Raw genomic sequence first — 18399 nt, 5'->3', positions numbered from 1 at the left:
CACCTTGATCCATAGGTTGCATCAAAGATGTAACGTTAGGGGATAAAATTTGAGCTGAATGTTAGTGAGAACCACTCTCTGGGGTTGTGGAGCAGTTATCCAGTATGAGGCATCTCTTACAGCTCTGCAAGAGAAGCTAGTGATCCCACTTTTTAGCCAGTTGATGAAAATCTCACCTGTCATCCAGGCATTCATTGAACTGACATAAATGAGGAGAAATTTACTAAAATCCTTTTGAAAAGCCTCTGGGTTGTTTTGACTTCACAATCATGAACAGCTGGCATTTGTCATTCCCATCTATGTTGGCACAGATGACCCAGTTACCCCGTCCTTTGAAGCTTTCACTCCTTCAAGCTTTTTTTTTTGTACATGCCCCCTGTCACAGGGCCCTTTCAGATAAAGTGCTGTTTCATCAGCATTTTAGATGTCAGCCAGGGAAAACTTTTCAAGAATGTGAGGGAGTTTTTCGCATTGCCACTGTTCAGCTGCTGGTTTGTCCACCAACTATTTTTTGCCATGCTCATTTTTGTAAGCGACTTTGAAGTGTTTCTTCCATCTGTTAAACCACTGTCATTTGCCTCAGAATCATCCGGTGCAAGTGAAGCAGCAAGAGGAAGGGCTTTTCCCTTGATTGTGGGTCCAGCAAGTAGTGCTCTCTGTGACCTCTTCTCCATGAACCATATAAAAACAGCCTGTTCTACATCCGGGGCTTTCCCTTCATGCCCACACTCTCAGCTGCTGTTCGACTGTCCAACTTCATATTCAGCCAAAAGCTTATCTTTCTGCTTTTACATTCTGCATGCAACCTACCTGTGCAACTCCCATTCGACTGCAACTTCGTTTTGAGAAGTCGTTGGAGTTTGACAGTCTTGGATAATCTGTACTTTTCTTTCAGGATGAGACTTCTTGGCATTTTGTCTGTTTTTGCCACACACAAAAATATGACACAAGTAAGCAAAGGCTGAGATGTCACAACATCAAAAATGTTTTTCTTATACGGTGGCTATGTTGCTGTTACCAAGTGGACAATTCATGGTAAGGAAAGAGTTCCCATGGGAAATATTGCTCAAAAGCCGCAGTTGCTCTTACAAGGTGTTGCTGCAAACTAGCATATACTGTAACATATTTCACATACAATTGCTTTTGCTGTCCAAATCAGTAAAACATTTATGCACAAACTTAAGTCCATCATTATTCAGCAAAGCATTTAAGCATATGCTTAATTTTAAGCATGTACTGAAATCCCATTCTTTAATAAAACTTCAACCTATGCTTAAAGTTAAGTATGTTCTAAAGTGCTTTGCTGAATATGGATGGACTACTGAAAGAGGGCCTCAATGGATAATAAACATGTCAAGCTGAAAAATAACAAATGACATACAGTAAAAAGGATACGTTGCTGTGGACTTAATGGTGACCAAGGTCAGTAAGGCTTGGCCCTTTAAAAAAAGGGGAACTATTGGGGGCGGGGGAACGTGGGGACGGGATTGCTGGGATGTGTAGTCCAAAAGGAGTCATATGATACAGACATGTTGTGACAGCCCAATCCTTACATAACAGGAGCTGTTTGTGCTCAGGGGGTGAGAGGAGATGGCAGGAGAAACAGCTGATAGGATCCAGGAGAAACCTGCAGTGAGCAGGAAAGGATGGGAGGCCTAGAATGGTGAGGCCATGTCGGAGGTGGCCCAGACAGGAGTGAAGCAAAGATTCAGTGAGAGTAAACATGGCAATTCACAGTCTAGGGATTTTGGATTGGAATCAGGTTCTCCTATGCCTCAGTTCCGCCCCAGACGGATAGCCAGCAGGAAGCAACTGCTGAGTCTAGTAAGGGACTGAAGGTCTATAATGCACAATCTGCTTTGTTTTGTTTATTCCCCAGAAGGAGAAGGATTTTTTGAAAAGGTTCAGTCACAGGACTAAAACCCCAAATGTCAGTGAGGCAGCAGATGTGCATGACACAGTGAAGGAAGCTAACTCCATTACAGGGAGAGATGAACATGCACACCTTTGTTCAAATGTGAAAACAGGAATTTCTGCAAAGAACAGACATTCCCCATGAAGGTTTGCAAAGAGCATATCAAAAGGGGAATGTATATGATTGAATCACACATTTGAATGAATGTTATTGAACTTTTTTTTGCAGTATTATACTATCTAATCCCCTATGAGATGCTGAATATAACAAAGCAGCTGGTTCCCTGCTAATGGAATCTGTTAATAAATTGAATACAAAGGTTTGAGTCACAACACTGTGTGTCTGTTAATGTAAAGTATTATCTGAAATGAACATACATTTGTGTAACAGCCCTCCTGCAGGGGCTGGGGCCTCATCAGGCTACCTGAAAATGCTGAGCAGGACTGCTGAGATCTTTCACTCACCACTCTGCTTGTATTAATTAAGAAATAAATCTCTTTCAAATATATAAGCAGCTCTCATAAACATTGGAGAAAAATTAGCGGGATGTGGTTTTATCAGCCCAGTCAAGCATTTCTTATGGCGCAGCCTGACCCAGGGAATGTCTCTTGTCTTTCATTAACTAATTCAAACTACAATACCATGGAATAAAAATCTTTCTTTCAACCACTTCCACCTAGCTACCATTTATAACTTTTGTATCCCCTTGCTTGCTCAAAGAGGCACTCTGTCCCCCTCTAGTGGTGTCTAGGCCAGGTACAGACTGATGAATATGCTACAGCCTTGGCTAAGAGACAGGTGTCTTTTTAGCTCATGCAGTAGAAGCTCATGCATTCAGCTCCAGAGGTCCCAGGTTTGATCTCCACTGCCAAGACCCCTGAGTGGATCGGCATTACAAGTGGTGGTAGGAAGTATCTAAAGGAGCAAGGCTGCAGTAACCTTGAGGAATAGCCTGGGCTGTCGCTCCTAAAAGATCAATAAAGATGGGCAGGTAATATTTTAGTCAGTTTCCCACAAACAGTAGAAATCTGATATAAAGCTCAAACCCTGGGGGAAGAAACCTCTTCCCACTTTTCCTCAGGTAAAGATGTTATGAGGCCATCTAGGCCAGCAGTTCTCAAACTGTCGGTTGGGATCCCAAATGGTTGGGTTGCAACCCTGTTTTAATGGGGTCACCAGGGCTGGTGTTAGACTTGTTGGGGCTTGCAACCAAAGCCTGAGCCCCACTGTCTAGGGCCAAAGCCCAAATCCTTTGGGCTTCTGCTTTGCCCCCACCCCCCAGGACAGTGGGGCTCATGTGGGCTCAGGTTTCAGTCCCCCCTCCTGGAGTCCTGGAGTTTGTTGTCAGAAGGAGGTTGCAATGCAATGAAGTTTGAGAACCCCGGATCTAGACAATGCATCAGCATCCAAGTTTTTGCTACCTGGGCGGTACTTTAGGCTGAAGTTGTAAGTGGACAATGCCACTAACCACCAGTGACCAGCAGCATCCAGTTTGGCTGATGTTAAAATGTAAATCAAAGGATTATTATCTATGCAAACCTCAGACCTCGCCTTGTACAGATAATCATGCAGCTTGTCTACTATAGGCCATTTTAAATCCAGAAATTCAAGTTTGTGCACAGGGTAGTTTTTCTCAATAGGTGACAAGCTTCAGCTGATTAAAGCAACAGGCCTCAACCCCTCAGGGTGTTCTTGATGTAATACCCCTTCTAAGCCACCCATGCTGGCATCCACACGCAAAACATAAGGTTTTTGATGATTGGCAAATGCCAAGATAAGAGCTTTGGTGAGGCATGCCTTAATTTTCTGAAAGGCCTCTTGGCACTGATCATTCCTTCTCTTTCCAAATGGGTTGGAGGGATGGAAATAGGTTTTATCAGTTGGTACAGGCTTAGCTTTTGATCCATTCCTTCAAGGTGGTGGAGGGTAGGCCTTAAAGAAGCTGATTCAGTGGTCTCATCAAACTGGAGTATCCCCTCACAAAGTGCCTATAGTAACTGCAGAATCCCAAAAATGAACATAGGGCAGATAAGTTCTAAGTGGAGACAGTCTTAATTTTTGATGAATCTGTAGCAATGCCTTGCTGTGACTCTATGTATCTCATATAGGAGACTAAAGAATGGCAAAACTTACACTTGTCTAAGGACTGTTTCCAGCCTTCCTCTCTCAAATGATCAAGGATTTTAAGCAACCGCCTTTCATGCTCTTCAAAAATCCGACCAAAAACAATTAGATCATCCAAGTAGACAAGGACCTCCAAGAGATTCATGTCTCCAAATGTTTGCTCCATTAATCTTTGAAAGGTAGCAGGAGCCCCATAAATTCCTTGAGGCATCCTCTCAAATTGGTAAAATCTAAGTGGACAGATTAAAGCAGTTTGCTCTTTACCCATTTTGTTCATAGGTATTCGGTAAAATCTAATACACTGAATCATTTACTTCCACGTAAGCAGTTAAGGGCATTTTCAATCCTTGGCATTGTATATTGGTCTAGTATGGTGCTTCCTCACCTTCCCATTTTGCTTCCTCACCACAACAATTGGGGAGGCATATCAACTTCATGACTCAGAAATTATTCCAGCAGCCATCAAGTCATGTAGGTGTCTCTAAACATCTTCCACATCGGTTGGGGCCAGGTGACGGGACCATTCTCAAAAAGATCGAGAGTCATTTATATGGATCTCATGCTGAGTACTTTTTGCACAGCCCACAGCCCACTCATGTTGGGAGAAGACATCAGCATGCTCTAACATTTTCCTACAGATGTGCTGTTTCCATTATTCAGGGATAAGGGAAACTCCAAAATCAAAACAGTTGGATGTCAAGTCAGTGGTGTTGCTCTTGATAGCTGCAGCATGCATCTGAGATACTACATCAACTGAGAACAATTTTCATAGATTCATAGATACTAAGGTCAGAAGGGACCACTCTGATCATCTAGTCCGACCTCCTGCACAGCGCAGGCCACAGAATGTCACCCACCCACTCCTATGAAAAACCTCACCCATGTCTGAGCTATTGAAGTCCTCAAATCATGGTTCAAAACTTCGAGGGAACAGAGAAGCCTCCCTCCAGTCAACCATGCCCCATGCTACAAAGGAAGGCAAAAAAACCTCCAGGGCCTCTCCAATCTGCCCTGGAGGAAAACTCCCTCCCGACCCCAAACATGGCAATCAGCCAAACCCTGAGCACATGGGCAAGATTCACCAGCCAGATACCCAGGAAAGAGTTTTCTATAGTAAATCAGATCCCATCCATCTAATATCCCATCTCAGGGGATTTGGCCTATTTACCCTGAATATTTAAAGATCAATTACTTACCAAAATCCCATTATCCCATCATACCATCTCCTCCATAAACTTATCGAGTAGAATCTTAAAACCAGATAGATCTTTTGCCCCCACTGCTTCCCTTGGAAGGTTATTCCAAAACTTCACTCCTCTGATGGTTAAAAACCTTCGTCTGATTTCAAGTCTAAACTTCCTGGTGGCCAGTTTATACCCATTTGTTCTTGTGTCCACATTGGTGCTGAGCTTAAATAATTCCTCTCCCTCTCCTATATTTATCCCTCTGATATATTTATAGAGAGCAAATCTGACAATCACTGTCCCACACTGTTCACTTTGTGAGCAAATACATTTCTAACATCCTAGCAGACACTACAGTAGCCGCTTGCACCTCAGGTCTGACCACAAATCCTCTGGGTGGGGACATTTCCTCTGATGTATCCTCTAACAACAACTGATCAATAAGCCAAACAGGAAACTTAGGGATCCCAGTCATTTGACAGGTGCTGCCAGGTGGTGTTTGGACAGTTCTTTTCTTTGTGTACCATTCATTGCCATACATATTAACATCCTCATAAGAAGCAGAGGGAGAGTCTCCTTGGAAGCATTTATATGCCTCTGGATGTTAGGGTGGATAGGCAAGGTATGGATGTATGATTACCCCGCGGTTTCTTTGCATACTCTGAAAAATCGCCGGACCAGACTGGTGTTGGTTCCATGCAAGATTGCAACTTTACTCTTGACCCAGGAGTCAGGCACACTAGGACTAATGTGTCCAGCTTCTCAGGAACATTCATGATGACAGGAACTCAATCTGAATGGAGAGAAATAAATAATGGTGTACCCCAGGGGTCTGTACTGGGACCAGTACTATTTAACATATTCATAAATGATCTGGAAAAAGGGGTAAACAATGAAAACAGAATACTGGGTTGGATGGATGTTTGGTCTGATCCAGTATGGCTGTTCTTATGTTCTTAATCTGAATGGACATTTACCCCACAAATGGGTATTTTTGATTACTCAACCCCTAGATTTCCAAATTACCTAAGGGTTGGATGGGCAAGTGATGAAAGTAGGTGTTGTAAAATACAGAATGGTGAGCTGTGAACCACTTCCAGAAGGGCACAAGCATAAATACCTTCTACTTGAACAGGAACAATGTGAACCAGACTAACCAGTCCTTGTGGCAAATCCGTCCAGGTATAAGCAACCTGTTGGCAGCACTTAGTGGAGCATATCTTCCTTTACACCAGGACGCTAACTTATGATCCTCCATGATATAGCAGATAACAAGTGCACTACAGAAAACAATGTCCTTTAAAGTCCAGTAGGGTTCAGGAAAATAGTGAGAACTTCAATAACATTTTAAAAAATAGATATAAATGACTTCCTGCAGCAGAACTTGCGGTGATAGAGAGATCCCAGTGGTTCCTCAAAAATGTACCTCCTTTTATTCTCTGGGTTGCTCAGGAGCAGGCAACACTCACCTGTGTGCCCAGGTGCCTGATGTGGTTGACAGTAAAGGAGATCCTGAGTATCCCAGTGTTGAAGTTAGATAGGTGGGAATCCTCTTTCTACCCCTCTGCTGCAGTCCTTTTACTTGTAAAGGAAATTAAAATTGGTGATGCCTCCAGCTGGCTGGGCACAAAAACTTATCTAACTTGCATTTACACTGCCATCATTTACCCCACCTCTGAGTGGACACTCCACTGAATTTCAGAGTTTTAAACACTTGCTTGCATGCGTGTTGTCATAAATATAAAGGGAAGGGTAAACACCTTTAAATCCCTCCTGGCCAGAGGAAAACCCCTTTCACCTGTAAAGGGTTAAGAAGCTAGGATAACCTCCCTGGCACCTGACCAAAATAGCCAATGAGGAGACAAGATACTTTCAAAGCTGGAGGGGGGAGAAACAAAGGCTCTCTCTGTCTGTGTGTTGCCTTTGCTGGGACCAGAGCAGGAATGCAGGTCAGAACTCCTGTAAAGGGTTAATAAGCAATCTAGTTAGATATGCATTAGATTCCATTTTGTTTAAATGGCTGATAAAATAAGTTGTGCTGAATGGAATGCATGTTTTTGTGTCTTTTTGTTACTTAAGGTTTTGCCTAGAGGGATTCTCTATGTTTTGAATCTAATTACCCTGTAAGGTATTTACCATTCTGATTTTACAGAGGTGATTCTTTTACTTTTTATTTAATTAAAATTCTTCTGTTAAGAACCTGATTGCTTTTTCATTGTTCTTAAGATCCAAGGGTTTGTGTCTGTGTTCACCTACACAAACTGGTGAGGATTTTTATCAAGCCTTCCCTAGGAAAGGGGGTGTAAGGTTTGGGAGGATTCTGGGTGGGGGAAAAGACGTTTCCAAGCAGGCTCTTTCCCTGTTATATTTGTTAGACGCTTGGTGGTGGCAGCAATAAAGTCCAAGGGAAAAAGGCAAAATAGTTTGTACCTTGGGGAAGTTTTAACCTAAGCTGGTAAAAATAAGCTTAGGGGGTTTTTCATGCAGGTCCCCACATCTGTACCCTAGAGTTCAGAGTGGGGAAGGAACCTTGACAGGTGTGTTTGAAGATCTTGAAGCTAGAGACAGCACTCTGTTGGTCCAGTGTATCAGTTCAGTCAATGTAACGAGGGGCAGAACAATTCTAATTTGGGATCATTCCAAGCTGCCCACCTCATCTGAAGATTAGAGATGTTTTAACCCAATGTTAGTAACTGTTGGCAACTGTTCTGGTTCGAGGAGAAGACCACTTTCCCTCTTCTCAGACTCAGACAACCCCTTGAAGTCTCTTTGCTGTCCCCCTTCCCTTGCAAGTACTTTCCCAAACAAGGGGCGTGGTTACTCACACTGCCTTCACTGCATGCCCACCTCAGTCAGCTCTAGGCACCGCAACAGCCTCTGCCCTGGCTCCCGTGAAGCCACCAACCACCTCTGAGGCTCCCTGCTTGATCAAAGCACCAGCAAGCTCATAGCAGCAGCTTCTGGTTTCCTAGCAGCTCCTTGTATGGAAGAGCTCCACAAAAGCAATCTCAACTCCTCTCCATAATGGAGCCCACGGCATGCTTTCCCTGGGAGAGGAAGTATCTTTCTTTCTCTCTTCCCCCAAGGCATCATGGGAATTGTAGTCTCCAAGGCTGGATTGCAGCACTCAGAATCTTCCCAACTGGAACACTCCCAATTATGTTCAGAAGCCCCTCTACTACAGAGTGCCTACACTTGATTTACTGTATAATGTCACAAGCCAGTTGTCAAACCTTTTTCTCAAGGATACTACTGCAATGGACCTCATACAAGAACCTAAATACAACATAAAGAAAAGTAATAATACTTTTATAAATGGTCTGTGAATTTGTTGCCAGCTCCAGAGCCAACCACCCACTCGGGAAGTTATCATTGACTTTTATTAGGTTTTTTTTTGTCCTTAGTTGGTGTTGCATGTACCACTACACCATCTTGATAAAACTGAGGTCAGGTGAAGTAAAAGAGAAAATTAATGTCTGCAAGTTAAAACTGCAATAGGGAGAGAAAAGATAATGTAAAATATAAGTGAGAAAACAAAAGGAAAATATATCAAGTTGATTACAATGCTTATACACTTTGCTAGAGTCTTGACTCATGTAAGTACTTTCTTCTTTGAAGATGCAACAGAAGCTGTGGTCATTGTTTGAAAACGCAAGATGCACAAAAAAGCATTTTTAGAAACAGTACACAACAGACATGGTTGCATTTTAAAATAATGTATCCTTTTTTTCAAATGAAAAAATTCAAAATTTGGATTTTTTTTGTGCAACTCTAGTAAACAGCCATATCAACTAAGTTTTCTTCCTTAGAGTTTTGAATGGTCAGATCCAATAGCAAAAAGCAACTTGACTTGGAAACATTTATCCAAGCCAAACCCACTAACAAATGGTACATAAACCATTGTTCTCATTTATTCCTCAAAACAAAACATCAAAAACAAAACAAAGAAAACCCAACAAACCAGGCTTTCCAATACAAGTAAAATGCAGAGTGTCAGTACCTATGTCGTATGGAAGCTGAAGAGTCTGGAAACATGCTGCCTTGGTGCATTCAGAGATTTAATTTACCTTAAATATCAGCATAAGATGTTTTGCTCTGCATGAGACAGTGTTTCGTACAAGCACTCTGAGTGGGTGGTTGCACAATGCTTCCTACATTAACTCTTTTTTCTTGTAACACATGTTGCTGTAGCAGCTGTGTTCCAAAGTGGTTTAATAACATCTGCTAATTATTAGCCTTTTAGAATCATTGGTGAGAAACTGCTTTAAGAAACAAATGCAATTCCCTTCTGACATAGTGAATAAAAGAAATGCCATCATGCTCTTTATTATTGCTTTTAATATGTTTCCTAGTGACATTTTTGACTCTGTTTGAATTTTAATGGAGTTTCACCAAGTGCTTCCATATTGCCTTGCATACTTCTGATAAATTCACATGGTCATCTGGGATAACTTGACCATCATACTTTTCCAGAATCTTGTAAAGAACTGGGGATGAGTGATCTCTTTGTCTGTGTCATTCATTTCTTTGACTGTCTGATTAAACAATTTGGACAAAAAGGAAAATGAATACATATTTTAAGTCCTACTAACACCACCACCGTAAAGAAGTTCAGGCATTTTAGTGCATAGTAACACAAATATGCGTTCATCAGGGCCGGCTCTAGGTTTTTTGCCGCCCCGAGCTCCGAGAGCACAACTGCCCAAGAAAAGAAAAAAAAAGATGGGCATCCCTGGAATTGTGCCGCTCCACACACGTGCTTGCTTTGCTGGTGCCTAGAGCCAGTCCTGGCATTCATTGGGATTCCTCTTCTTTGATATCTCTCACAGTGGCTTGTGTTAAGATGATTCTGAAGACCAGCAACAGTGATAAATACTTCCATCTCTTCAGGGACTGTACAATCTCATCCATCCTGCCTTCTATAGTGCTGTGCTTTCTGGCTATCTTTGTAATGCTGGTCTTTAGTAGACGGACAGTGCTTTCTAAGCAACCTTTTCTTGACAGCTCTATAACTCTGGGAAAACACAGTTACTTTCCTGTATTGCAACTGTTGTTTTTAAAGATGTAGTTCACATATCTATTCCATTCAGGGGTGTGTGAACCCTGTGTGTGCTGGAGCTTTCGGTAGCAGTACCTGTCAGGGTAACATGAGCAGCCTGCATGTCCTTGTGGCTCCTTGTATAACCTCCCAAGGTTATATAAGGGCAGCATTGCTCTAACCATGCTCAGTTTCTTTAAGTCAGAAGACATTGGTGCAGAGGGTCTCAAAACTCCAATGCAGAAGGGATGGAGGATGGGTCATGGAAAATCCACGTGAACCATGCCTCAAAGCACAACAGTAACAATACAGGTACATAACCATTTTATCATTCTTTGATGGGTTGCACATGTGTATTCCACTCAGGTGACTCACAAGTAGTACTGTTAAGAGGTGGGGCTTGGAGATAACTTACATATCATCTGCAGAAATACTTTCCCAAAGTTTGCATCTGATATTTACGTAGTCAAGATGGTGTAATGGTTAGTGAAGGACCAAGTAACAGCCCTACAATTGTCCAATATGGGGATGTCCCTCAAAAACACTGCAGTAGCTTGAGCCCTTGTTGAATGGGTCAACAATCGCTGCAGTGGAGGGGTGTTTGATACCCCACATACTGTTGTGATGCGGGAAGTAATCAATCTGGAAACTGTGATGAAACTCCCTGATCTTTAATTCTGTGGGCATAAAAGAGACAAAGAAACAAGAAGATAGCCTAAAAGGATTTAGTCATGCCCTGATAGAAAGCCAGTGCTCACTTTACATACCCAGTGTGAAGCTACTCTTCATCTCTACTTGAATGTAGCTTTAGGAAAAAAATACACATAACTGTGTAATTTGGTTCTGATGAAATGTTGATATTATTTTTGTTGAAAACATCGGAAGTGTTGGCATTTCATCTGATCCTAACTATATAGCTTTACCTCTACTCTTCTGGCTGACATAATTGCAATGAAAAAGAATGTTTTCTGACAGAAGTGAGACAAAGAATAGGTTGCCAAAGGCTTGGATGGAGGACACATCTGAGTCACTAATACAGTGGAGGTTCCCAAAGAGGAACCAAGTGTTTTACAGAAGGAAAAAGGCCAACAATGCCTTTTAAAAATCTAATAACCTTGGGGTTGGAAAAAAATGGTTTCCCTTGAATGTGAGGATGGATTGCCAAGATCACAGCTAAGTGGAATCCAGAGAAAGAACCACGGATTTAAGATGTAGCAGGTACTCTGAAATTTCCTGAATCTTAGCATCTGTTGGCTGAATTCTCTGACTAATGAACCAGATCAAGAAATGCCTCCATTTAGCTTTGTAGGTGGACCTAGTGGACTGCTTCCCATTATTAAGTAGAATGTCCTGAACTGCCACTGACAAGTCCTTTGTTACTTGATCCAACCAGGCAGCAGACATGCCGAGAGGCGCAGGCCGCTCAGATCTGGGTGCCACATTTGTCCACACTTAAGAAATCACAGGAGGGGTGACGGGGTTGAATCGAGAGACTGTGAAGATTTGAGAATCAGCACTTTCTCAACCACAGTGGCCAACATGGATTATCTTGGCACTATCTTGTTTCAATATGAGTATGATCTGATGGATGAGCAGAATAGAAGGGAATGCATACTTGAGCTATGGTCCTCATCTCAGCAGAAAGGCATCAGTTAGTGAGCCTCGACTATGACCTACTCTAGAAGAAAACTGACATTTCTTGTTGTCTTTCACTGTGAATAAGTTGACTGACAGAATACCCCAGGCCTTGAAGATGGTTACCCCATACAATATTCTTTAGCACCCATTCATGATTCACAGGGAAATTCTTCCTGAAACTCTGCCAGCTGATTCTGGAAGCAAGGTAAGTGAGCAGCAATAGGAGCAATGCCTTCTTTGATGCAAAAGTGCTGGAGCGTCATCACTTCCCAACAGACCTGAATAGACCATGCTCCTCCCTGTCTGTTCAAACAGTATACTGAAGTTGTATTGTCAGTGAGCTTCTGGACCAACAAGCCCTTGAGGTGAGGGGTAAAAGCATAGCAAGTGTGAATCATTCAAAGTTCAAGAACACAGATATGAAGAGCCACATCTTGCTTGGTCCACAAAGCTTAGATTTGCAAACCCCCTAAATGTGCACCCAACTTATCAGAGAGGTGTTGATAATGATTGTCTTGATTGGAAGGAGATGAGCAAATGCTATGCCTCCATATACATTGTTCTGATCCATCCACTATGCTAGGAAACACAGGACTGCAGGAGAAACCCAGACCAATTTGTTCAGGGGGGTGTCTGTTCAATCGAGAGACTAGCTTCTGCCACCCTCGAATGATGCACAGGCATAGCCTGGCATGCAGAGTCACGTAAATACATGAAACCATGTAGCCTAGTATCCTTAAACATACCTGAACAGTGATGGTGCAGTGGCACAACTGGCAAATTGCCTGAAACCTGTCTTGAGGGCAAAAAGCCATCAATTTTGTAGAATTGAACAGAGCTCCAATAAACTCAATCCCCTGTGTTGGAATAATGATGACTTCCCCTTGTTCAGCATGAGTATCAAATGACTGAAGAGATGGATAATGAACTGGACATGGAAAAGAATTCAAAGTTCAGATCTGCGTGGTGCTAACTAATCTCCATGTAAGGGAAGATAATGAATTCCATTCCTCCTCAAGAATGCCACCACGACAATGTACTTGATGAATTACACCTGGGGCCAAGGACAGGCCAAAAGGAAGTACTGTGTATTGATAATGTCAACTTTCCGTTACAAATCTCAAACTTCCTGTGACTTGGCAATACTGCCACATGGAAACAGGCATCCTGGAGATCTAGCAAACCAGTCCTTGTGGTTTAGGGAGGGAAGGATTGATGCCAGGGAAGCCATGCAAAATCTTATATATCTGCTATAACTTGTTGAAATTTTGAAGGTTTAGTATGGGTCTCAGATCCCCTTTGACTTGGGGATCGGAAAGTATTATGAACCCCTTTCCCTGATATTGAGGGTGGATTTCTTCAGGGGCATCTAGAGTGAACAGAATCAGATCTTACTGAAGGAACACAGTTTTGTGAGATAGGGATGGAGAGGCTAGAGTAACCCAGTCTCTCAGTGCTTAGGACCCATTTATGAGTTATGATTTCCTGAGCACTGAAAAACTAGGATAATCTGTTCCCAAAGGGCTAGGGGGAGAGACCGGATGATTGCTGGTGGCTGTATTGCTGTCCTTGAGGAAGAAATAAAATCTGCTGTTTCCCCAAAGATGACAGAGAACAAGATGGTTGATTCTAGTAGGAGCTGGAGGATCTCCATCTCTGTGACTTGTGCCTCCTCCCCAAAAAGTCATGCTGCTTCAGAGGATATCAAGGCTACCTGTAATACTGCTGAGAGTATTGTTTTAGAGTAGTAGCTGTTATAGAGTCCTGTACTGCTATTTCTTGGGGGCTGGAGTATAGATCCCCAATTAATGGAGTATAGCACAGGAGTGTTTAAATGAGCGCAAACTCATCGGTTTTGTCAGAGAACAAAAACTGACCATCCAAATCAAGGTCCTCTATGGTTTGCTGGATGTCAGAGGCTATACCAGAGTTTTGTAACCAGCAGCCTCTTCTCACTGGTTATTGCAGAGGCCATTCCCCAAAAACAAGCATCTGCCTCACTAAGCACCAACAGGAGCGATGTATTGGCCACCAATTGGCCTTCTGCCAGGCTGAACTCCTCCATTTCATCTTCAGGCAGCCTATTAGTAAACATGGGCATTGCTTTCCAGTTTACAAAATTATATTTTGCTAACAGCGTCTGCTGGTTAGCTATGGACATCTGGAGAGAGGAGATGGAATAATTTATTCCCAACGTTAAGTCTCTTGGACTCTAGGAGCTGATTTAAATCTCCCTGTCACAACATCTCATTGGCAGCTGTGACCACAAGGAAGTATGGGGCAGGGTAGGAATAAAAACACTTGAAGTCTTGCATTAGAATGTGGTATCATTTCTCCGTGCACCTGGCTGTAAGCGCTAAGAAGGCTGGCATGTGTCACAAGGCCTTCGCCTGTTCCAAAAGAGCTTCTTTAATAGGCAAGGCCACTCTCCCATGGGCTGCTGCCTGAACAAAGTCCAAAAGCCTGAACATGTTCTCTTGGACAAACACAATTTCTGTGCCTAACAATTCAGCCATCCTCCTCAGTTGGTCCTGGTAAGATTTAAAATCCTCTGAAACTAAGGAAGAGGAATCTGAGGCCGCTGAGTCATCGAATGAGAAGGACAACAGATTAACTGGGGTCAGTGGGTCCTCTTGTGGTACAACCTGCTCCTGTGGTAGTCTTGTAAGACTGGTTAGTTACAGGGGCCAGTATCTGCAGGGGCCTGCAATGTAGGTGGCTCTGGCAGGTACCGAGCAAAATGGTCTGTCAATCTTCCCTTCAAGTATGCTGGTGATTGAGACCTGGGAGACACCCCGGGAGTTCCAAAAGGGCCACTGCTGAAGAAGTGTGTAAAGTATATACAGGGAGACACAGGTTGATGGCCCAGCAGTACCAAGTACCTGAGCAGTCCTGGCAATGTTCCAATGTTCTTTGAAGAGGAGGAAGAGTCCTTCTTTGATCTGGGGTGATTTCAGTCATGTTATGGATCCTGTTTTGGGGAATCCCCGGAGGAAAATCAGCCTTTTTTTCTCTGAGAACAGTCTGCATCCAGGGGTCTGCCAGAGACCACTGCAGCTTCTGTAGCAGTGTGAGAATCTGGGTGATCCGAAGGCCCTGTGACTGAAGCAGGTATCCTCATCTGCTCTGTGAGGTGCTGCTTGAGATGCAGATCTCTGGAAATCTGCATCCTTTTCTTGAAAGAACAGCAGATACTACACCTCTCTTTAATGTGTCCCTTGCTGAGACACAAAAGACAATGCATGGGGATGGATGTCACTATTTAAAATAGACACCCCACAAGATGGGCACTGCTCAATGACCACTGGAGCCTCACACCAAAACTAACTGACTAAATCAAATAAAACAGTAAAGAAACTAGACACTGAGCACTAACTAACCAGCTATTAACTAAGAAAAAAAAGCAGGAATCTAACTTGCTGGCTTCATAGACAAAAAACCCTGAGGTAAACCACACAGGGAACTCAGACTCAGGAGATGGTTGGTGAGAAGGAACTGAGGGTGATGCCCATATATAGCCTCTGGAGGGGCCACATGGAGGCACAGGGTGCGTGCACCTCCCCAACAGGCAGTGCTGCAGAAAACTCTCCAATTCTGGCACAGTACAGAGTGGAACCCACATGTGCAGCCATTTGAATAAGAATGAGAAATGTTTTACCTCCTTCTCATGCATTATGGAAGGACCAGTGGCACAAGAAGCTGATTATAAATTTCAGCAACCATCAAGGGCTTTTTTCCTACCCACACCAAAGTTCATAAACTTTTCAGAAAATCTTCATAATGAGCATTGCCAGAGTCTTGACAAGGATCGTATGAGCGAAAATGCCATGCGGGATTACAGTACTGTGAGAAAACAAAACTTCGCAGCAAGGTACTGACAGCTGACATAAACAGAAATACTCTCAGTGGGTAAAAGAGCCATGAAAATTGTACCCTCGTGAAAATTTAATTCAATATAAAGTCAAGATCCTTTATTAAGGAGATTAACATCAATAGTATGACTCATCCAACTTTCTATTGTATGCTTTGCTAGCATACTGCACGTAACTAAGGGTGACAGAATAAACTGATGTGTTATTAGTGCTACATTCTACTTTATTTTATTGTATCTGAACATACAACCTTTCCTTTTGGCCCTTGCTTTGATCAAAAACTTCACTTGAAAGTAATCAACAACACCAAAAATAAAGAAAAATGAGGATGAATAGCCTAATTAGCAATAAGGAAATAGAGGCGTGCATGCTACCTGCAGAGGAAAATGAGGAAGTTAGTACTACTGACAGAATGTAAAAATCTGGAAGAAAAAAACAACAACCCATTGTAAAAATTAAGACCAAAGGTACTAGAAAACCACTCAAGATAATGAGCAACAAAAATACTCTTAATTGGCAATATGGCTGATGCAGCTGCTAACAGGAATTTTACTCATTCTGAAATGAATTATAATTGACATATTGTACAATCTTTCAGGTAAAATCTGTGTGGCATGTTGCTATGCCAGTAACAAAGGGTGCAGTTTGATCCTGTTCTTTTCATGGTAGATGTAGCTTTAGCTGAAGCAGAGCTAGTTAGTAGTGCTGCTGAAGGACAAGGCAAAACTGGAAATTAGAACTGCTCATGGAGCGATCTTTTGGAGCAAGTTAAGACCTTCTCTGAGTATTTCTGGACCATCTGTGTGGTCCTGAATGAGCAAGTTTCCTTTATGTCTGAATTGGATGAAAGAGACATGATATTCTGTAGAGTGCACAGGAAAGCAGTATTAACCATGCAAATCATCATCATTACAACTGACACACATAGGTAGGAAGTATGGACCTTGATACCTACAGCAGAAAACAAAGACTTCCCTCTAAACCTCATTATAAGAATAATGGATTGGGTAAACATTGATAAAACTAATCTGGCAGAACTGTCACAACAATGGACACACTTTAAACATTTCTACCAACTGAAGAGTTATAATTGGTTCTGTTGGTTCAGTTCTTTATGCACAATGAATACTCCAGTATTTGCCAAGAATGAGGAGAGTAGGGAAGAAGTATGACACGCACTGAATGTGTATATTGTATGTATCTGTTGTAGATATTTTTGAGGTCCCCATGGTACCTAATTGCTGAGAATATTAGACAAGAGAGCTCAAACTGATGTGAGAGCAAGCAGAAAGATGAACGTGTGTGTTTATGTGTGTGTGTAAGGTTCCTGAACCAGGTTTAATAGTGACATACCCCTTCCTTCCCTACCTGGTATTTAATATGCATATTCTACACCAGTCTCTTTCAATGCACTAAGAAGGAGACAGACCACATTTCATTCATAATATTTCCCTTAGAGGAAAATACTGCATGCCCCTTTACAAGGATTAAAGTGCAGCAGAAATGCCAACATATCTGCTGGAAGGATGGTAGGCTCCAGATAGAGAGAACATGTGCAGAGAAATTCTGTATCAAAACAAGCTCGGTGATCAATGATGGCTCTCTGCACAAGAGCATGGGGATGGCAGGTAGATCATGAGCAAGTTAGAGTGTGGTGGGGTCTGGCAAAGGGTCCACAGACAGTGGAGATCCACCAGTCCCAAATCCTTCAAGGGAGCTGGGAGACAGTAAGTAGTCACTAGGTACCTGGCTTCACAGTTGTCCCACATCATACTCACAGATGAGGAAGGATTCCATCTCTCCAGCTCCTACAAAGTTGCTCTGAGCAAAGACCATTGCCTTGGGCTTTGCACGGAAGATATTGATTTAGCCCAGGGGTGGCCAACCTGAGCCTGAGAAGGAGCCAGAATTTACCAATGTACATTGCCAAAGAGCCACAGTAATACATCTGCAGCTCCCCTCCTCACTCCCGCTCCCAGCACCTCCCACCCACCAGCACTTCCTCCAATCAGTGCCTCCCCCGCCCTGCCCGCACCTCCCAATCAGTTGTTTTGTGGCATGCAGGCGGCTCGGAGGGGGAGGAGCGAGGGCACGGCAGGCTCAGGGGAGGGGGTCGGAAGGGGTGGAGTGGGGGCAGGGCCTATGGCAGAGCCAGGGGTTGAGCAGTGAGCACACTGCTCCCCTCCAGCACACTGGAAAGTTGGTGCCTGTAGCTCCAGCCCCGGAGTCAGTGCCTATACAAAGAACCACATATTAACTTCTGAAGAGCCGCACGTGGCCCGAGAGCCACAGGTTGGCCCCCCCTGATTTAGCCCTTAATGAATGGCAAGCTAGGATCACATCAGTAGGAAGCAGCTGGACAGAAAATAAATCCACAGGCTATTTTGGTGTCCTGCAAGGGTGTATAATAAATCATTCCAACATACATTCTGGAACCATTTAAAATAAAGATTAAAATGACAATGCTTTCCTGTTTTTATCTCTGTCTCCAAAACAGATGTGTCTATTCACTTATAACACATAAAGAAGTTTGTTCAAGTTACTGTTCTTCATTTTGTTCAAAGTTTTGTTTTGTTAATTCCAAGTAAGCCACTCAGAAACCAGATTCTCCCTTTTCAGCCTTTCCAT

General features: G+C 42.9%; 1 protein-coding gene across 2 annotated transcripts in view; it reads right to left on the bottom strand.

The window, feature by feature from the left end:
- Positions 1-18399, bottom strand: part of PTPRN2 (protein tyrosine phosphatase receptor type N2) — a 992764-nt gene that overhangs the window by 700260 nt on the left and 274105 nt on the right. The window lies entirely within an intron of this gene.

This window comes from Dermochelys coriacea, chromosome 2 (genome assembly GCF_009764565.3).
Source record: "Dermochelys coriacea isolate rDerCor1 chromosome 2, rDerCor1.pri.v4, whole genome shotgun sequence".
NCBI lineage: Eukaryota > Metazoa > Chordata > Testudines > Dermochelyidae > Dermochelys > Dermochelys coriacea.
This window is presented reverse-complemented; position numbering and strand designations above follow the sequence as displayed.